Here is a 20,270-nt window from a genome sequence, read left to right as displayed (position 1 = left end):
CTCTTATTAGAATATAAGCATTATTGGAAATGTTGTTAAGGATAATTTTATGGGAAACAAGGGGATTAGAGAGGTTTTTCTTCTCCCCTGTGAACATTCTAGATTCAGTTTGAGAAAAAAAATAAGTCAATATATGTTCTCTTTTCCCCCTCTATTTGTTCATCCTATCTTTTTTCTCAGCTGCTCCCCATTGTGTCAACCCTCCTGGTTCTCTTCCTAAATCACACAGTTTGTATCAGAAATTGGAAGAGAGTGCATGTAATCCAAGGGATCCTAACTTGTACAGGTACTTTCATGGAGGTAGTTATGAATTATGATTATGCAGAAAGTTTTTTCTTGAAAAATTTATCACATACGAAGAACTTTAGAGAGAAAATATCACAAAAAGAGATGATGTGGCTCATGGGAGCTGTAAACAGGTTTAGAAGGAACTAAAAGGATTTAGTGTAGGAACAGGGAGGAATCTGTGTTTTCAGCAAAGGGGGGAGATTGAGAAAACTGAAATGAGCTAAGGTGTCTAGCCTGGGAATCTAAAAGGAAGGCTTCACTTGAAGTGTAGGCATTAAAGACGATTAGGAGATTTCTAGGTAAGGTAACGAATATCAGCAAGGAAAGAGGCAGAGAAGTGACAGGTATGTCTAGGGAATGCTGATCAACTTAGTTTACAACAGAGTTCAAGAAAGGGAGAAATCAAAATAAGAAAAATAAGTTCCAGGCTACATTGTAAAGACTCTCAAGTATCTGATTGAATACTTAAATACTAGCCTGTGCAGGAATGGTGGTTTAGCCCCCTTTCTTTTAGGAGGTTGGTATTTTTCATCAACTGTGCCACATATGTATGTACTGGTCCCTCCTACAAGGGAAGGCTCTCCATTGTATGTTTTTATTTATAGTGCTAATGCTGAACAAATTCGAGGTTTATTTATTAAATTGGCTGTTGACTGTATATAAATCTCTGGGACTATCAAGCCCCCTTTATACTTTATGTGCGGATAATTGTTTATGGTGTTAATATCATATAATAAATATCATGAGTTTGTTTTATGCATTACATGTATGTTGTGTATATATTTGTGTATATATGTATAGTTTTATGAGTTTGTTTAAAACTATATTTGTTTAAGGCAGATAAAAAATCTTTCTAGATATTTAATTGGAACAGATACTTATGATGGGGCCAAAAAAGAACTTATTTTTTCAAATACTAAACCAACCATGGAATCTTGGAACTGCAACACTGTCAGCACTCATCTCTTCCTTCCTTCCTTCCCATTTATTTTACAGATGAGACAACACCACTTATCTCAAACTCACAGTTACTGGCAATGCCAAGGCTAAAATTCAGTTTTCTGGTATCTTTCTATCATAGAAACTCTTCTTATCTGAAATAAGTGACCAATAAAAACAAAATATTTAAAGACTAACATACACTTGCAATTAAAAATAGATCACATCAAAATGGATCAGTCAGTCAGTTCTATAATTCAGATATAGTAGTAAAATTTTTGTTACCATTACATTAGCAGGCATGCTAAGTTTCTAACAAATCATTTTCTCTACAAGCAGCACCTCTAAATTGATCTTAACAAAGGTTAACCTGTGGCAGTATTGAGAACAAATAGAAGGACATTCTCTTCACCATGAGAATATTTCCTCTTCCTCTTTCCTGGCTACTTAGTTTATAATCGAACCTCTAACCACTTGATCACAAGGACCATCCTGGAGAGTCAAGTCCCTAGTTCCTGGAAGCTCATAATGCAGAGAACTATTAAGAACAATGTATCCTATGTGGGCTTATTTCCCAAGCTGAAATATAATTAACACTATTAATGATGACAATAAGCATCGCTGGAGTTATTGTCACTCACTCAGTGTTCTGCTTCTAATTCTGGAAGTTTCTCTAGAGAATAGGCTGGTCTGATTTATCTGCATCATCCCAGCAGGCAGCTGCAGCCACACACCACTGAGGAGGTGGTCCTGCTCAAGATTAGTAGAAGGAATGTTTGGACACTTCAGACTTCCAAGGGGCAGAAACGTAGCCCGCCTGAAAAACAATTTTTTCTGGATTCACTTCGAAGGCAAAGCAGTTTTTCACTCCTCTACTAAGCTCCGGGTTTCTTTCCCACTCAAGGCCACAGCAAACAATCAGTGAAGAATGAACGTTAATCAGGCTCTGGAATGGCTGCTATTCACTTGGAAGCCTCATAGTTTTCCGTGCTTTGTTCCCCCCCCCCCCACCACCACCTCTGTCAAGTCCCCAGGCCCTGCGCTGCCCAGTAAAGTCCTGAGCCCAGCGACAGAGTCGAGGGAACCGAAAAACCGCGGAATCAGAGGCAGAAGGAGCAGTGGGGGCTGCGGGAGCAGGAGTGGAGGGACCGGCAGGCCTAGCTCCCAGGCTGCGGCGTTGGAGGTGGCGGCTGGAGGAATGGAGCCCTTGCGGGTCCTTGAGCTGTACAGCGGCATTGGTGGCATGCACCACGCACTGAGAGGTGAGAAAGGCCGAATGCTTTCTGGAAAGAATCTAGGGCGCTTGTTGGTGCCTCTGCGTCGAGGGGGGCGCCGCGGCGAGGCGCTAGGGGCGGAGACGGAGTTGAGGCGGCGCTGGTTGCCCAGGAAACCGCCAGGTGCTACGCCTCCGTCTGCCCCTCCAGGCAGAGATTCCCTTCTCCAGGGCCCCACGTTGGTCGCTAGGGTGGGCCCTGAGCCTCCAGGGACCCAAGTTTGTGAGGTCGCTTTCCCTAGGCTGTTAAGTCCAGAGCCTGCGAAGGGGTTATGAAGAGATGATGGCTAACAGAGTGTAGGTAGAAAAACTTCTTAAGTTTTACAAGTACAGCAGCATATTTATAATTGGCAAAGATTAACTGAATATTTTAAATAAGTAGTAAAAATAATTTTGAATGTTCCCAGAACAACAACAAAAAATATTTAAGATGACAGATATGCCAGTTAGCCTGACTTCATCATCTCACACTGTGTACATGTATCAAAATGTCATATTGTAGGACACAAATATATACTTTTTCTTTTTGTCAATTGAAAACAAAAAATATATTCATCATAGTCAGATATAATCAGAATAATCAGACTAGTCTAACATTGCTAAACCAGTGTAAAATATAAGTTAAAATTGAAAGGATGGGAATATTGAAGGGAAAATGTAATTTTACAGTTGGCTTAAACCAATCAATTGCATAGGATAAGATGAGAAAATATAGTTTGACCTCAGTAAAAAGAAATCCTCAAGTTTAATTTGAATTCATGTTGAATTAATTCAACTGTATGCTTTAATCTGTTTTTAAAGTTTAACTGTAATTTTCACTAATAAACTTTCAGCTCTTTTATTTTAAAAAAATAAGACATCAAATTTGATTAAAATTTAAATTAAATTTCATAAATTACATTTAAATAATTCTGTATCAGCATATTATAGACATTCCTGGTAACATACATTAGAAGGGCTACTGACAAAAGAGTTTTAAATAATGGAGTTGCAAATATAGTACGGGTTCTGGGAATCTTGTCCAAAGTGAAACATATTTAGCATACAAAGGAAAGGCTGAGGAGATATATGATTCCTAACTTCAAATGTTAGACTTAAAAAAATACATTTCTAGCTCATTTTCACTTAAACTTTTTCATTTTGTAATAATTTCAGACTTTAAAACTAGCACAAAGAATAGGATACTGGTATATTTTTCACCCAGCTTTCCCAAATGTCTTTCATAACCTTAGTGAATTGATGAAAACCAGGAAATTAACACTGATAAAATAGTATTGACTTATGTATACATATTATTCAATTTTTGTCAACTGTCCCATTAGCTTCCTTTTCCTATTCCAGAATCACACATTAAGTTGTGTTATCACATTAATTTTCTCCACTAGGAGACACTATCTTAATTTTTGTCTTTCTTGACCTTGGTCCTTTTTAAAAAGAGCATTGAATAGCTATATTTTAGAAGGTCCCTCAATTTGAGTTTGACTAAAAGTTCTTCATGAGCTGAGCTTAGTGGCCACACTAATAATTCCAACTATTCTTGAAACTGAGACAGGAAGATTGCTTGAGTCTAGAAGTAGGAGGCCAGCCTGTGCAACATAGCAAGGCTTGTCTCAAAAAAAAAAAAAAAAGAAACTCTTTATGACTAAATTCAGACTATGCATGTTCTCCATAAACACCATGGAAGTGATGTGCTCTTAAAGAAGATGTCTCATCACAGATGATATTTGCTTTGATCACTTGATTAAATATCTGCCACTTTTAAATTTTCTGTCTTTTCTCTACCCTAGAGTTAATATTTGGAGTGTGTTTTTTTCATATATGACAGTACTTTCAGACTATGCAAATATCCTATTACTTATAATATTTTTACCCAGTAATTTTAGCATCTAGTAATGATTTTTGCCTACAATCATTATTGGCATAATATTTGCCAAACGGTGATGTTTCTCTTTTCACTATTCTATTTTTTCCTTGGAATTCTGTGATGAATGAGGTGTTTTTTTTTTAACTCTTTATTCATTTATTTATATCAGGATAGACATAAATTTTGTTTTTAAATTAATTTTTAAATTTGTTTTAATTATACATGACAGTAGAATGCATTTATGCACTTTAATATATCATACATAGATGTGATGTAATTTCTCATTTTCCTGAGTGTACATGTTGTAGAATCATATCGGTTATGCAGTCACATATATACATAAAGTAATTATGTCTGTTTAATTCTACTATCATTCCTATCCCCCACATCCCACCTCCTTCCCTCCAAATATTTCCCTCTACCTAATCTAAGGTAACACTATTATTCTCTAGTGCCCCCCACCTTATTGTGAACTAGCATCTACATATTAGTGAAAAACATTCAGCCTTTGATATTTTTTTAAGATTGGATTGTTTCATCTAGCATGATATTCTCCAATTCCATCCATTTACTGGCAAATTACATAATTTCACTCTTCTTTAAAGCTGAGTGATATTCCACTGATTTTGTATATATACACACTCAGTGATATATATCACATTTCTTTATCCATTAATCTATTGAAGGACAGACACCTAAGTTGGTTTCATAGATTAGCTATTGTGAATTGAGCTGCTATAAACATTGATGTGGTAAATACTGTGGTAAAATATTGTAGTATTTTAATTTTAAGTTCTTTGGATATAAACGGAAACCTTCCATGATAAACAAAAATACAAAGAATTCAAAACTACACAGCATACACAACAGAGCATCCTTGAAAAACTATTCCATGAGAATGAAGTGAAAAAAAATAAAAACCAACAAAGGGAGGATCTACACTAAAGGAACCAAAAGGAGAAACTAAAACAAATCAAAACCAAAAAATAAATAAAATTACAGGGATCACAAATCATATCTCAATAATAACTTTGAATGTTAATGGCCTAAACTCATCAATGAAAAGACATAGATTGGCAGATGGGACTAAAAGTAAAACCCAACAATATGCTGTCCTCAAGAGACTCACCTCATGGACAAAGATCCATAGGCTTAAGGTGAAAGAATGGGATAAAACTTATCACTCATATGGATTACAAAAAAAGCAGGGGTTTCCATTCTCGTCTCAGATAAAGTAGACTTCATACCAAAGTTAATTAGATGAGACAAGAAGGACATTTTATACTTCTTAAGGGAAGTATATATAAGCAGGACATAACACTTATAAATATTTATGCCCCAAACAATGGAGCATCTATGTACATCAAACAAACCCTTCTCAATTTCAAGAGACAAACAGACCACAATACAATAATACGGGGTGATTTTAACAAACCTCTCCCACTACTGGACATGTCTTATCTTCCAAAAAAAAACCAAAAAAAAAAAAAACAAAATAAGGAAACTATAAAACTAAATAATATAATTAATAATTTATACTTAACATAGATATATAGAGTATTTCATCCATCAATAAGCAAATATACTTTCTCCTCAGCAGCACATGGTCTTCTTCTCTAAGATGCAGCAAATCTTATGCCAGAAAGAAACTATTAGTAAATTGAAAAAAAAAATAGATTATACCTTGCAATCTAACCAGCCACAATGGAATGAAATTAAAAATCAATGATAAAATAAAAAATACAAACTATGGTAACAAATGGAGACTAAATAATACACTATTTGAATGATGAAATGATAGAAGAAATCAAGAAAGAAATAAACATATTCTTAAGAGTTAAATGAGAACATTGAAACAACATAAAGTTTTATTTTACTCAGTGGATTTTACTCTATTTCTATCATTATTTTGTTGCTCATACCATACTACATTTGGCCATTGGAAATTTATTTACCTTGATTCCTGTCTTCTTTGTCTTATTCATATTATTTTCAGGATATTTTTATTTTATTTTTTTTTCTTACTATATAATATTATGTATTAATCCTGTATTTCCATTTCCCTTGCCCTTGAGTCAGTCATTTTTCTAAGGATGTCTGTTTTTTTTATTAGCAAATAGTTTAGATATCAAAATGCAGGCACTAAATGTGCTTAAGTCTCTGAAGTGCCTTTGTGTATTTCTCAATGGAATATTATTAGAAAATATATTATAATTTGATATCTAGATTTTTTGTGTCTTTTTGTTTACTACTATTAAAAACTAGCATATTTAGCACAAAATTTATAGCTAATGCTACAGAAGGGATTCCTCAGATGTATAAATTTATATCAAATAAACATACTCTCTGTAGTGTTCATAATAAGAACAATGAGCTTTGTGCTCACTGGAACAGAAAGCTTTGATTATTATCAGAAACAGTGAAGGGAGTTGAAGGCATAAAAATCCTTTTATCCATTTTAGCCTGACTTGCAGAAGGCTTCATCAGTAAAGCTATGGTGAAAAAAAAAAAAAAACAAAGCAAATGAGGATATTTCCTTTATTAGAGTTCTAACATAAATTTGCTTTCTGTCCATTATTTTTTACTTTAGATAGATGAGATCCAAGTATAGGTATTTCTGCTATAATGCTATACATACTTTATAGTCTGCAAAATAGTAGTCTAAAAATAACAAGAATTAAACACAAAAAAAAATAGATTAGGGTAGAGCCCTCAAAATTTATGGAACTTTATATGTATTAACAAAAACTTCTAGCAGTAATTAACTGTCAATATGCTGAGTGACTACTACTATGTTTACCTCTCAATAACAATATTTAACCAGAGTTTCTATTTCCAACATGTGCATTTTTATAGTCTTAGATGTTTCTAAAATATTGCTTGTTCAACCTGTAGAGTCTCTGAATAAACAGTGGTTTCCTGAAGTAATCTTTGGATACCTGGGTGTTATAGAGGCTTTTTTTCAGTGGTAGTTTTGTGTATAGTTGTACAGTCTTTTAAATTCCTTTCCACATATTCCTCTGCCTCCTTCTATCCCTTCACCCATTTCATTAGTCCCCAACTTGGGGCTAGGTTTTATGAAAGAAAAAATATTGAAGAATCATACAATTCCTACTCTTTACAGATTGGAAATAATTTGGAAGTATTATAAGACAAAATATAATCAATTGGTAGAATGCTGTGTGCAGTTATAAACACTAGGCTTGCTTGTGCTATGTCCTAGCATTGCCCAGTTTTTCAAAATGCACTTCCAATGGGAGATGTTGCTGATCCTCCTCAGTCATAACAAGTTGTGAACTGATCTTTTCACTTGTTGACATTCCCAATTTACTGAAAGGAGAGGGTTTCTAAATTCTATAGATTTAATTTGTCAGTATTATGGTTTAGATGTTTGGAGTCCCCAAAAAGCTAATTGAGAGAGAATGCAAGAAAGTTTAGAGATGAAATGATTGGGTGACAAGGTTTGACCTAATCAGTACACTGATTCCCTGATAGGAATGAACTTGGGTGGTAACTATAGGCAGGTATGATATGGCTGGAGAAGGTGGGTCCTTGGGGCATGTCTTTGATGTTTATATTTTGTCCTAGTGAAATAAGCACCAGCTGGCACCATCTCTCTCTCTCTCTCTCTCTCTCTCTCTCTCTCTCTCTCTCTCTCTCTCTTTCTCTTTCTCTTTCTCTCCCTCTCCTCCTCTCCCTCCTCTTAAACTCCCCTATTCCTGGTGTGATATCTTGAGCAATTTCCCTCCACAACACTCTCATGTCATTGTGTTCAACCTCATCTCTACACTCAAGAAATGGAGTCAAGCTTCAATGGACTGAGACCTCTTAAATTGTGAGCCCCCAAATAAATTTTTCATCCTCTAATTGTTCTTGTCAGGTCTTTTGGTCACAACAGTGAAAAAGCCAACTTAAAAAAATGAGTCCATCAGTACCACAAAATCTTGCCTCAAGAAATAAGAAGAAACCTTTTGCAATTTACATATTGTTCCTGTTCAAATTTCCTCTTTGGGTGAAGATATACTTTAGGGTGGCAGGTGGCTAGGGAACTCTTTACTACTTCTTGAATATTATATTATTTATTAGAAAGTTAATTAAGGAAAATATATTGTTCATATATATCTAGTTGTTGAGAAATAAAAAAAGATGGAAGTAATTTAGAAGAATTTTAGAGAGAAATTATTTATGCTTATCTAAATAATATAATCAAGTAAATATCTTTATATAGAATATAGATATTCCCATTTATATTAAAAAATAAACACCTAGTATGGTAGTGTACTAGTGTAATGTCAGCAACTTCGGAGGCTCAACCAAGAAAATTGCATGTTCAATGACAGTCTCAGCAACTTAGCAAGACCCTGTCTTCAATAAAAAAAAAATGCTGGCAATATTTATCAGTGGTAACGTGCCTCTGGGTTCACTTCCTGGCACACAAACAAAAAAGTAAATAACCTTTTTGCAGGTAAATATTATATAATGTTTTGTGTGATATAGAGAATGTAAAAAGTATCTTGGGAATGGATTTTTCCCCCATGTTGATTTGAAAAAAAATTCTAGTTTTCTTGAGATTTTTCAAAGAATTTTTGTATTAGAAAATTTTATCATCATTCCTAAAGAGACAAATGGTCTATTACTTTCCTAAAGAGACAGATGGCCTATTATAAATCCTCATTATCCAGATAGAAAGTGGAGATTGAGAATGATGTAATTATCTTAATGGCATTTAAGATAACAGAATATAAGCCTCTAATATAAATATTCTATTGGGCATATTAGGATGATTTTGTTTAATGGAGAAAAAAATTATACTAATTGAAGATAGGCTACTAGGCACATGTAATTTAGTCTCCTACTCTGGTATTCAGTTCAAAATTGACTCCTGTAGTTAAAGAATTCAAAAGACACTTGGAGCCACATATATTTTTGCTTTGGTTTTTTTACTTTGGGATTTTTTTTCAGGATCTTTAACTTAATTCATAGTTTTGTTTCTATATATATCTACAGTTTTCTAGAAAATAATATGGCAATGATTCCTTTCTAGAAATTAAGCTTTGTATATTAATTAGAAAATGTAGAATGTAGCTTTTAGCTACACAGTGTTTACTTGGAATGTTTTTTCTTTTCCTTTATAAAGTTTGGTAATTTCTTTAAATTGCTAAGATAAAGCCTTAAATGTTGCCTGGTATTTAAGTATGAGTATTCTGCTTTTTGTGATCATGAGACTATTGCAAAAGAGTAGGGGTCCAGTAGTGTGGGGAATGTCCACTCCATTTTCTGCCTACCTTTATAAAACATCAAGAAGCTCCCAACTGATTCAAGAGAGCATATGTGGGGTTGTATCTGCTTCATTCTTCTCTTGCTCATCATTGGCCCTTTGCCTCTTTACTGATGCTGATTGTGTTGACTGGTTGCTTTTGCAATGGTTGTTCTGGTGTTATAATGAAAATAAGAGAAATCAGAGATCTTTAATATTAAGAGAAAGGCTGAAATTGCAATTCATCTCTTCTCCTTCTCCAATTTTGATGTGCCTACAGAAGTCAGCAGAGCATCCCTTTCATGAGGAAAACAGGATTCTCCAGCTCTTTTGCATTTTGTTACTCAGTGGGAAGCACAGAGAAAAAGCAGAGCAGGAAAACATTCATTGTTTTTCAATCTTTTCAGAGTGCTGTTGATCTTTGTTGGGATAAGAAACACAGTGTATTATTCCTTAATTGCCCTCCTCAAAAGAACCTGTTGTTAAATTCCCATTGTTTGACTAGCATTTAGGAAAGTAATTATTAATAGGTTCCAATGATAAATAATATGGCCAGGAGAAAATTTGACATGGTACTTCAGTTGATGGTGGGATGATGTTGACACCTTTGCATGGTGGATACTGAAGAAGAGTCAGTGGTAGAATTGATGAATAAGCATTTACGGGAATTGACTTCCTTTTTAACTGGACAATTACAAGCTTTTGTATTTACTGTACTTCATAAAAAGGAGGCTTTCACATATTTCAACTCTGCAAAACATGTTTTTTTGCAAATATTTGTACACCTAGTAGGAGAATGACAATTTCTATGTTTAACACGCTATCTTGAGGAGCAAGAAAAAAACAACTTGAAATAACACTCAATTTGTAGTATAATAAAGGATGTGGGTTGCTTAGTGATATCTTCTTTCCTTTCAAAGTGTTTCTTAAAACCAGATGTGAGTAGAAAAGAAGGTATTCAGAACACACAATAAAATGGATGTGTGCTTTGTGAAATTGGGAGAATTCATCAATACATGAAACAATGATTTATCATTGCATTTGGTCCTAAAACATATCAATGTAGATCAACAGAGGCACTGTAAGATAGATAGCTACTTTATAATACCAAGGCAAAGGGGTTAATTGGGCTTACTGGGTTCAGTTTGCCACCCTCATGGCACTTTCTGTTGTCTGTGTCAACAGAGTTTCAAAAGTAGATTCCCACTAAGCCATCCACTCTGTTATTTATACAGTTGTACTACCCAGGAGGGATGGATCAGTTTACAAGCTGGGAGGCCTTTTCTTCCTCTTTTTCTGCCCACTTCATGCTTTCTTATCCAGCTGTTCCTACACACCTCCATATTCCTAATCTCTCCTCAGTTCTTCTGATTTTTATTTAATTTTCCTCTTTCCTCTTATTCATGGATTCATGTGTATGCATATTATACCTGGTTCTATTGAACTGCACATGATTCCTTGTCACCTCTAAACTCATTTTACTAAGTTACACCTCAAAACTTACTGAAACCATTTGAAATTTTTGTCAGTAAACCTTTTAAAAACTCTTTAGAAGTTAAACCATTGCACATGTAGCTACAGTCCTCTTTATCTTCTAGTACCTCCACACTCCTGAGATGTTATTATTTAAAAAAATATACTGCCAGACCATTCTCATATTTGTATATCATCTATCTATCTATCTATCTATCTATCTACAAACATAACATGGCATTCTGAAAATATCATTCTGCTTTTGTGCTGGAGTCTGGCTGGCTGGGCATAAAAACTGGGGGGGGAGGGGAGGGGCGTGACAAGCAACTTGTAAAGGTTGATACAGAGGGAGCCACTTCATTGTAGGAGAGTAGAAGTATATATACACCTAATTGAAACAAGCTGTGTATAATTAGTTAACATCATTCAGATACAGCAATCCTCTCATCTTAACAGTTATACACAGCTAAACTCAATCAACATCATCTTAATGACTCCATAGCTTTACTTCACACCACTCCTCTTGGCAAAGTGCCAGGCACCATCTTGACTTGTTTGAGGCTCTCTACATTTTCCACCTTTTATTTTTAAACAACAAGTATGTGGCTTAGGGACCCTGGCTCTTCTAGGTTGTCCAATAGTATACATGGTCCTACCCGACATTGGATGGTCTGACCTCAAATCGTCAGCCTCCTGTCTTAGGTTGGTAGCATTGTAATTGGATCCTACCTGTTTTTGACTACTGGCCCAACACACTTAGCCATATTGTGGATAATTACCATTGTGGCTTTTACACAAACACCATAAATAATCTGCTACAAGCAGAAAGGGAGGATACAAAATGCAATGATACCATGCCAATTGATGGCTCCAAGTAAGAAGCCTTTGGAAAAATTATACCAGCAATGACACCTTTAGCAAAGATACCGAGTTACAATTTGTTGTCTCAATAGATTACAGTTTGTTGTCACAATCCAGGTAAAGCAGTATCTAATTAAATCACAGTCCATTAAGTTCACAGTCCAGGTAAATCACAGCCCAGATAATTTCTGCAGGCAGCTAGCCTCAGCTGTAGCAGCAGAAACAGCAATCAGCTATGATGATCTGAAGTCTTGTCCGATTCTCAGCAACAGTGGAAATCTCTCCACCCTCGTACTCACCGGCACTGGAACGAAGGCAGGAACTCCAACAATGATGGCTAAAGAAAATCCTGTAGTATTCCAGGAGGCACTAAGAAACAACTTTCTGAAAAATTTAGTACATTATCTCAAGGTTTTTTACATTTGAAATAGGCCTTTTTAGTGGTAGTCTTCTTCTCATGCTCTTCTTCCCTATCCCATTTTGAGTCACCCCCTTATATCAGAGAAGATATTTGGCATTTGTTTTTTAGGGATTGGCTACCTTCACTTAGCATAATCTGCTCTAATGCAATCCATTTGCCTGCAAATGCCATGATCTTGTTATTTTTTAGTGCTGAATAATATTCCATTGTGTATAAATGCCATATATTTAAATACATTCATCTATTGAAGGGCATCTAGGTTAGTTCCACATTCCAGCTATTGTGAATCGTGCTGCTATATACATTGATATGGCTGTGTCCCTGTAGTATGCACTTTTTAGGTCTTTTGGGTATAGTACTAGAAGGGGAATAGGTGGGTCAAATGGTGGTTCCATTCCCAGCTTTCTAAGGAATCTCCATACTGCTTTCTAAATTGGCTGCAACAATTTGCAGTCCCACCAGCAAGGTATGAGTGTACTTTTTTCCCCCGCAATCTTGCCAGCACTTATTGTTGTTTGACTTCATAATTGATGCCATTCTTATTGGAGTGAGATGGTATCTTAGAGTAGTTTTAATTTGAATTTCTCTGATTGTTAGAGATGATGAGCATATTTTATGTACTTGTTGATTGATTGTATGTTCAATTCTGAGAAGTTTCTTTTCAAGTCCTTGTCCCACTTGTTGATTGGGTTATTTGCTTTTTTGTTGTTTAACTTTTTTAGTTCTTTGAGATTAGAGCTCTATCTGATGTTTTGGGGGTAAAAATTTGTTCCCAGTATGTAGGCTCCCTATTTACCTCACATATTATTTCTCTTGCTGAGAAAAAACTTTTTAATTTGAATTTGTCCCATTTGTTGATTCTTGGTTTTAACTCTTGTGCTACAGGTGTCTTATTAAGAAATATGGGGCCTGCCCCCATGTGATGAAGATTAGGGCCAACTTTATCTTCTATTAGATGCAGAGTCTCTGGTCTAATTCCTAGCACCTTGATCCATTTTGAGTTGACTTTTGTGCATAGTGAGAGAAAGGGATTCAATTTCATTTTTTTGCATTGGGTTTCCAGTTCTCCCAGCACCATTTGCTGAAGATGCTATCGTTTCTCCATTGAATGGTTTTAGAAGAAGACTACCACTAAATAGGGAAGAGAGGTGGGAGGGAAAAAGAGGGAGAAGGGCAGTTGCAGGGAAGATGGAAGGAGAACCTCACTATTTACGGAATACATATATGATGTTGTAATGAGAAAAGAAAAAAAAAGTGTGTCACATTAGATTGGATAGAGAGAAAGGATTGGAGAGGAGGGAAGAGTAAGGAGGATAAAAAAGGCAGCAGAAAAGAATTGACAATATGATTGATGTATGAATATTCCATGTATGTATTATATGTCAAAATTCATTCTGCTGTCATGTATGACTAAAAATAAATAAATAAATAATAAATAATTAAAAAAAAAGAAATAGGCCTTAATGGTGCTCATTACTCATTAGCTTCCAGGTAGGAGAGAACCATTGTAGTTATTGGCATTGGAAATGACCAAACTTCAGGGGCCCTGTGGCCCGGCCTCCACAGCTGCAGCATCCTCGTGCAGTCCAATGGTGGGGGGGCGAGAAAGAGCCGCCAGCTGGAAGGTCCCCACTGCATCCACTACCGGCTCACGCCCACAGCAGCCAACATGCTTCATGCACCCTCTGTTGATGAAAAGAGATTTATAGGAGCCTCCTGTTGTAATTCCTTTCCTGATAATCCTTCCTCCTCTAAACTTTCTTTCTTCCTCTGACTAGAGTTCCTAGTCTTTTATCAATATATGTCTTAACTGTTCTTGATTTCACTGGGTGCCTCCTTTTCTCAGCAATTTACCTAACACCCCTTCCATATTTCCATAACAAAGACAAAGACAAAACAAGATACAAATATATTTTATCAATCTTCTTCATTTTTAAAAAATGGCCATACTTCCTCTCGCCCTGTCTGCTAGAGATGAGCAGATTTGCTCCTGTCCTATCTATATTTAGGGGTGGGCAGCTTTTCCTTGTCACTCTCCCCCGAGTATCCCGGGGCTCCCTGTACAGGCCACCATCTGCCATAGTCCGGCTGGCTGGGCAAAATAGCCGGGAGGAGTGACAGGCAACTTGTGAAGGTTGATACAGCAGGAGCCGCTTTATTGTAGGAGAGTAGAGGTATATATACACTTAAGTAATTATACACAGCTTGTTTCAATTAACATCATCCAGATACAGCAATCCTCATCATTTTAACAATTAAACACAGCTTAACTCAATCAACATCATCTTAGAGACTTGCTGGCATTACCTCAAACCACTCCTCTTAGCAAATTGCCAGGCGCCATCTTGACTTGTTTGTGGCTCTCTACACTTTTGTAGCTCTACATTCTATTTTTCAGAAGCATGCCTATTGCAGAGAGATTTATCCCTGCTACCCAGATCAAGTTCAAACTGGTAACTGAATTGTAATTCACATTATATTTTCTACATACTAAGGGACTTTTAAGTTATATTCAGCCCTCCCCCCTTCCCATTAAGCAATACCATAGTGAAGAGACATATAGTTGCCATGATGAACATATTGCTAGTGTTTCATATTGCTAGTGTTTCATATTGCTAGTTTTTTTCCAAACACCAGTTAATAACATAAATTAAGTAGTATGCAATCTACATTTGAAAAGAGAAGAAAATGTAGTAAAAGGTGTCAGAGTAAATGTTATTTAATTTTCATGAATATATATTACTAGGCTCTAATAGGTGAATATTCACTATACCTTCTATGGTAAAACTCAGTCAAAAAGTTTATGGGGTATTAAAAAACTTATTTTGTATTGTACACTTCAATGTGCTCTGGGTTTTGGATTCAAAAGTGGAGTATTCTGGATCATAGGCACCATCATATTTTGTAAGACACAGACAACAAGTGCAATGCCTATTTATACTCCCTACATGATAATCATTATTTAATATTCTAGCCAGAGTTTTACATGTTGTATTAATGTGGAGGGTGAAAAGTTCTATACTATTTTAATTTTAAAAACTGAAGTTAAGTATAACCTCTTAAAGAGTATTAAATCCTATACTTTTAAAAGATTCCTATTCTTAAAAATAATATGAAAGCTAGAGAAACTTTCATCTCCATAAACTTTTCTAACATTTCCCTTTTGTAAAGTACCAAGCCTAGAACCATGTGGTCTTGGTAATTACTAAAAACAATGATTCAGAGTCTTCTACTTCACAAACTGTAAACAGGATTCTTTTAACAAATATCAGTACTCCGGTGTCCACAGCATTTTTGAGAAATATTGATATCCCTCAATATATGAATCTACTGTGTTTCAGTCAAATTCTATTGTTCCCAAGTCCTCTATTGTGGAAGAGCAGATGCTAGCAAGGACTAGAATATATTTCAGGCCTTTGAGAAGACCACTATAGAATGAAAGAATTCCCATCATGAATAGAACATTCAGAAATAATTTAGGTCTAATTGTTGTTGGTTATCCATGTTTTTCTTTGAGAATGGAGATATACTCAATTCCTTTTTTTGGTGATTGTTAGTGGTTATTTCAACTTACTGGTATACCTACTAGATTCATTCATTGGTGCTATATGTGTCCTCATAAATAATGAAGGAAATAGTATACTTTACTTATGACAGCTCAAATGTCGGAACAAAGATTGTCCTTTAGTTGTGGAAATTTTGATTCTTACACTAGCAGGCAGGCATCTATCATTTAGGTAATTGCCTATAAGTACATACTGTACATTCTAATTTCATTTTTGGGCTCAATATTTTTAATGCCTTAATGCAATTCTGAATTTCATGAAAATGGGCATAAAATATAAAAGACAGGGAATGGGGTGTTGGGTCAGTGGCACAGCACTCACTCACTTAGCATATGCAAGATACTGAGTAGGATCCTCAGAATCACATAAAAATTAATTAATTAATTGAGTGATTAATTTATTAAAGGTAGAAGAAGAACTCAAAGATGAAGAACACGAAGAAGAATAGGAAGAAGAAGAAGAAGAAGAAGAAGAAGAAGAAGAAGAAGAAGAAGAAGAAGAAGAAGAAGAAGAAGAGGAGGAGGAGGAGGAGGAGGAGGAGGAGGAGGAGGAGGAAGAGGAAGAAGAAGAAGAAGAAGAAGAAGAAGAAGAAGAAGAAGAAGAAGAAGAAGAAGAAGAAGAAGAAAGAAGAAGAAAGAAGAAGAAGAAGAAGAAAGAAGAAGAAGAAGAAGAAGAAGAAGAAGAAGAAGAAGAAGAAGAAGAAGAAGAAGAAGAAGAAGAAGAAGAAGAAGAAGTAGTAGTAGTAGTAGTAGTAGTCAATGATGACTCAGGGAAAATGACAATAGAGTGAGTTTAAATTTTGGTTTCCAATTCCAAAATGTTTCTTCAGAACTGCACTTTTTAAAATATTTCAGATCTCCTACTTTTATGACATGTTTAATAGTGTTTTTTGGATTAATCTTAATATGCTGTAGTTATTCTTTTAAGGAAAAACCAGCTGACATGCCCCACAAGACTGTAAATCAATGAAAATCTTTCATTAAGCAAAAGTTCCTTTCACATTTGCTACAATCATAGTAAATACACTTCTTTGTATAAAGGGACTATCTTTGTTGGGCATTTAAAATATCCCAATAAACTATATGTCATAACTGAAAATCTCATTGTTGTTTATGGAATCATGGATTAATCAAATTCAATGCTGTACACTTTAGAGTACAATAGAAGGGAACTCAAAGATGAAGAACACAAAAAAAATAGGAAGAAGAAGAACAAGGAGAAGGAGAAGGAGGAGGAGGAGGAGGAGGAGGAGGAGGAGGAGGAGGAGAAGGGAGGAAGAAGAAGAAGAAGTCATCAAGATGACTCAGGGAAAATGGGAACAGAGTGAGTTTAAATTGTGGTTTCCAATTCCAAAATGTTTCCTGAGAACTGCAACTTTCTTTGTATTTGAGATCTCCTACTTCCATGACATGTTTAGTAGTGTTTTCTGGCTTACTCTTAATATGCTCTAGTTATTGTTTTCTGGGAAAACTAGTTGACATGCCCCACAAGACTGAAAATCAATGAAAATCTTTCATTAAGCATAAAGTTCCTTTCACATTTGCTACAATCATAGTAAATACACTTCTTTGTATAAAGGGACTGAATTTGTTGGGCATTTAAAATATCCCCAAAGGCTAGATGACATACATGAAAATCCCATTGTTGTTTATAGAATAGTGGATTAATCAAATTCAATGCTGTAATCTTTAGAGTAAAATAGAATGGAAATAATTTACTCATAGTATCATATTTAAACCATCTTTATTTCCAAAATACTATCCTAAGAATTATAGTTTTATTTAGCTTCAGTCGGAGCAAAAGTATAATCACTTACTTAAGTAAAAGCAATTACTTAAAAACTAAAAATGAGAGGTAAGTCAAATTACTTTTGAAGAGAGACCAAAAACATCAGGTTTCTTGTTGATGTTCAGTAGCAGGCTCACCTGAAGGTGGAATAAAGCCTGAAGGGCACTCACTTCTACTTTCAGAATACAGGGGTGGGGGGAGGAAATCCAGCTCTTGAGGTAAGGTCATGAGGAATATACCTCCATTCATAGACATCTGGCATTGCAAAAAATGGAGGGGGTGGTGGGCCCGGTGGAAAATAATCTCGAGGTGCCCCATACCTGTTTCCTTGAGGAGGCGGAGGGGAAAATGGTCCTCTTCTCATGAACTGACTCCTCGGGTCCACAGGAAACAATTCACCTCTGACTGGAGGAAAAGGTGCCAACAATGAGCCAGAGCCAGCTGCTTGGTTTTCAGCAGGGAGAGATGATTCGGGGACATTGGAATCATCAAGATTGATTTTGGTCTCCTTTCTACTGGATTGACTTTCTGAAGACATAGGCCCATCCTCTTTATCCAAAGAAGGCAGATTAGAACCTCTGAGTTCTGCTGGTCGCGATGGTCTACCATAATTCGAATAACATCCACCTTGCCAAGGAGGACCCAATGGTGAGGGACCGTTGGGGGAATGCTTTCAGCCCAATGCTGCATTTGAAACACCAAGTGCACAGGGATCTTCCTCTACAAGTTCAAATTGAAGCTCCCTTTCAGTTAACTTTTTTCTGTTGCGAGCGTTTTGTTTCATGAAATAATGGAGGTTTCTTTCAGCAATCCAAGCCGCCAACTCACTCTCATGTGCTTTTTTCTCACAGTAAATAATCTTCCCCTGACAGGACTGAATGGTTCTCTCCAATTCTTCTTGAAGATATTTGGCTCGCTTTCTGTAGGTCTCCAGCTCTTCTCTTGTATGGCCCATCTCTTCTTAGACCTTGGAAAGTTTCTCCTCTTGCCCCACCCGGTAATTTTCCTCTACTCTGAGTTTCCCATGGAGTTTCATCATATTTTCTTGATAGAATTCCATCATGACTTTAAATTTCTGCTGAAGGTTCTCATTCTCACCTTCAAGCCATGTATTTTCTGATAACAAGGTTGCCTGTTCAGTCTTCAGACTTCTAATCTGTTCTCTAAGGTCTTCCTTTGTTTTCTCTACTTCAGATAATAAAGCACAAGTTTGATATCTTTGTCCTTCTAATGTTTCTAAGGAGGCCTTTAGCTTAGCACCATCAACCAGTTTCTTCAAAGCTCCTTTGGGCTCATCATCCAAGTGAGCACCAATTCCTGATTCACTCGTCATTCCCCATTCCAAATTCCCAATGTCTGTTTGGGCTTCCTTGGTTGGAGAAGACCTATCTTTCATCTTCAGCAAGCCTTCAGTAAGAGACTCCATGTGATTTTCTTTATCAGTTTGAACTTGTTTTGCATAGAATTGAGAGTCTTCCAATGTGGTGCTCTCTTTACATTGGACATGTCCTTGTTCCCTCCATGCTTCAGCGTCTCCTTGTAAGATGGGTTTCTGACTTTGCTGAAGCTGGGAACGTTCATCCAAGGCTTCCTTCATTGCCAGCTGAAGTCCTTCCTCACTCATTTGAAGCAGTCTCAAGTTTGTTTTAGTTTCAGCTATTTGTGATCTGACTGATTCTGATTCACCTTCAAAGGACTTTATCCTTCTCGATATATCTGCCATGATTTCGTCCTGTTTACAATGTTTGGCCTTTTGTTCTTTTAGCTCTTTTTCTAGAAAGAGTCTTTCATCCCCATGGCTCAGTTTGGACCTATGCAGCTTTTCATAGGTTGCCTCCAAATTTGGGACGTCTCTTAGACCCTTCTCAGAATTGCTGCCCTTTAAAGTTGACTCTAAGCCTTCAAGCTCTTTTTGAACAAGGCTAACTTTCTCAAGTAGTTCACATTTTTCTTCAATTCTTCTGGAAAGTTTTAAAGCCAGCTGTTTTTCTCTTCCCACATAAAGCCTGCTTCTAACACACTGAAAACTTCTCCACAAAAACAAGAGAAGAGCAAAACATCCAATAGCTCTACACATCACCAACTCCCAAGGAACATCATAAGGATTAGGGCCTGGCTTCATGTCTTCAGACAATGCTGCCCAAACCCTGCCTACTTCTTCCAGGACCACCCACTAATATGGCTGTAGGGCAGTCCTTGGTGCCTCCATCAAGCTAAGTTGGCTTTGGCTCTTGCCACGACAATCACAGCCTGCCCAGGCAGGCCAACATAGGCTGTGAACACTCAGGTGTTTGGTGAGGAACTCAAACCTGCATCAGGCAACGGAACAGACCACTGAAAACCCCTGCAAGGGGGGGTTGTGAAGGTGGGGAGCTGGGGGGAAGGACTCCCAGGAGCCTTGTGGTGCTCAAGTGCCCATCAGGGGAGTCTTGGCCCATTTCTTCCCTAACCAGTGCATCCTGAAGTGTCACGGGTTCAGGTCACTTCCACTCCAGCCAGACAGGAGTCCTCTCTATGCCTCCCATCCCTGAGTTTGATTT

The 20,270-nt window shown here is 36.5% G+C and overlaps 1 pseudogene; it reads right to left on the bottom strand.

The window, feature by feature from the left end:
* Positions 1–17,832: 17,832 nt before the first annotated feature.
* On the bottom strand, positions 17,833–19,939 carry LOC144373495 (melanoma inhibitory activity protein 2 pseudogene; annotated as a pseudogene).
* Between the last annotated feature and the right edge of the window lie 331 nt (positions 19,940–20,270).

Source organism: Ictidomys tridecemlineatus, unplaced genomic scaffold, assembly GCF_052094955.1.
Source record: "Ictidomys tridecemlineatus isolate mIctTri1 unplaced genomic scaffold, mIctTri1.hap1 Scaffold_418, whole genome shotgun sequence".
Lineage (NCBI taxonomy): Eukaryota > Metazoa > Chordata > Mammalia > Rodentia > Sciuridae > Ictidomys > Ictidomys tridecemlineatus.
The sequence above is the reverse complement of the archived record's forward strand: the minus strand, read 5'-3'. Positions and strand labels throughout refer to the sequence as shown.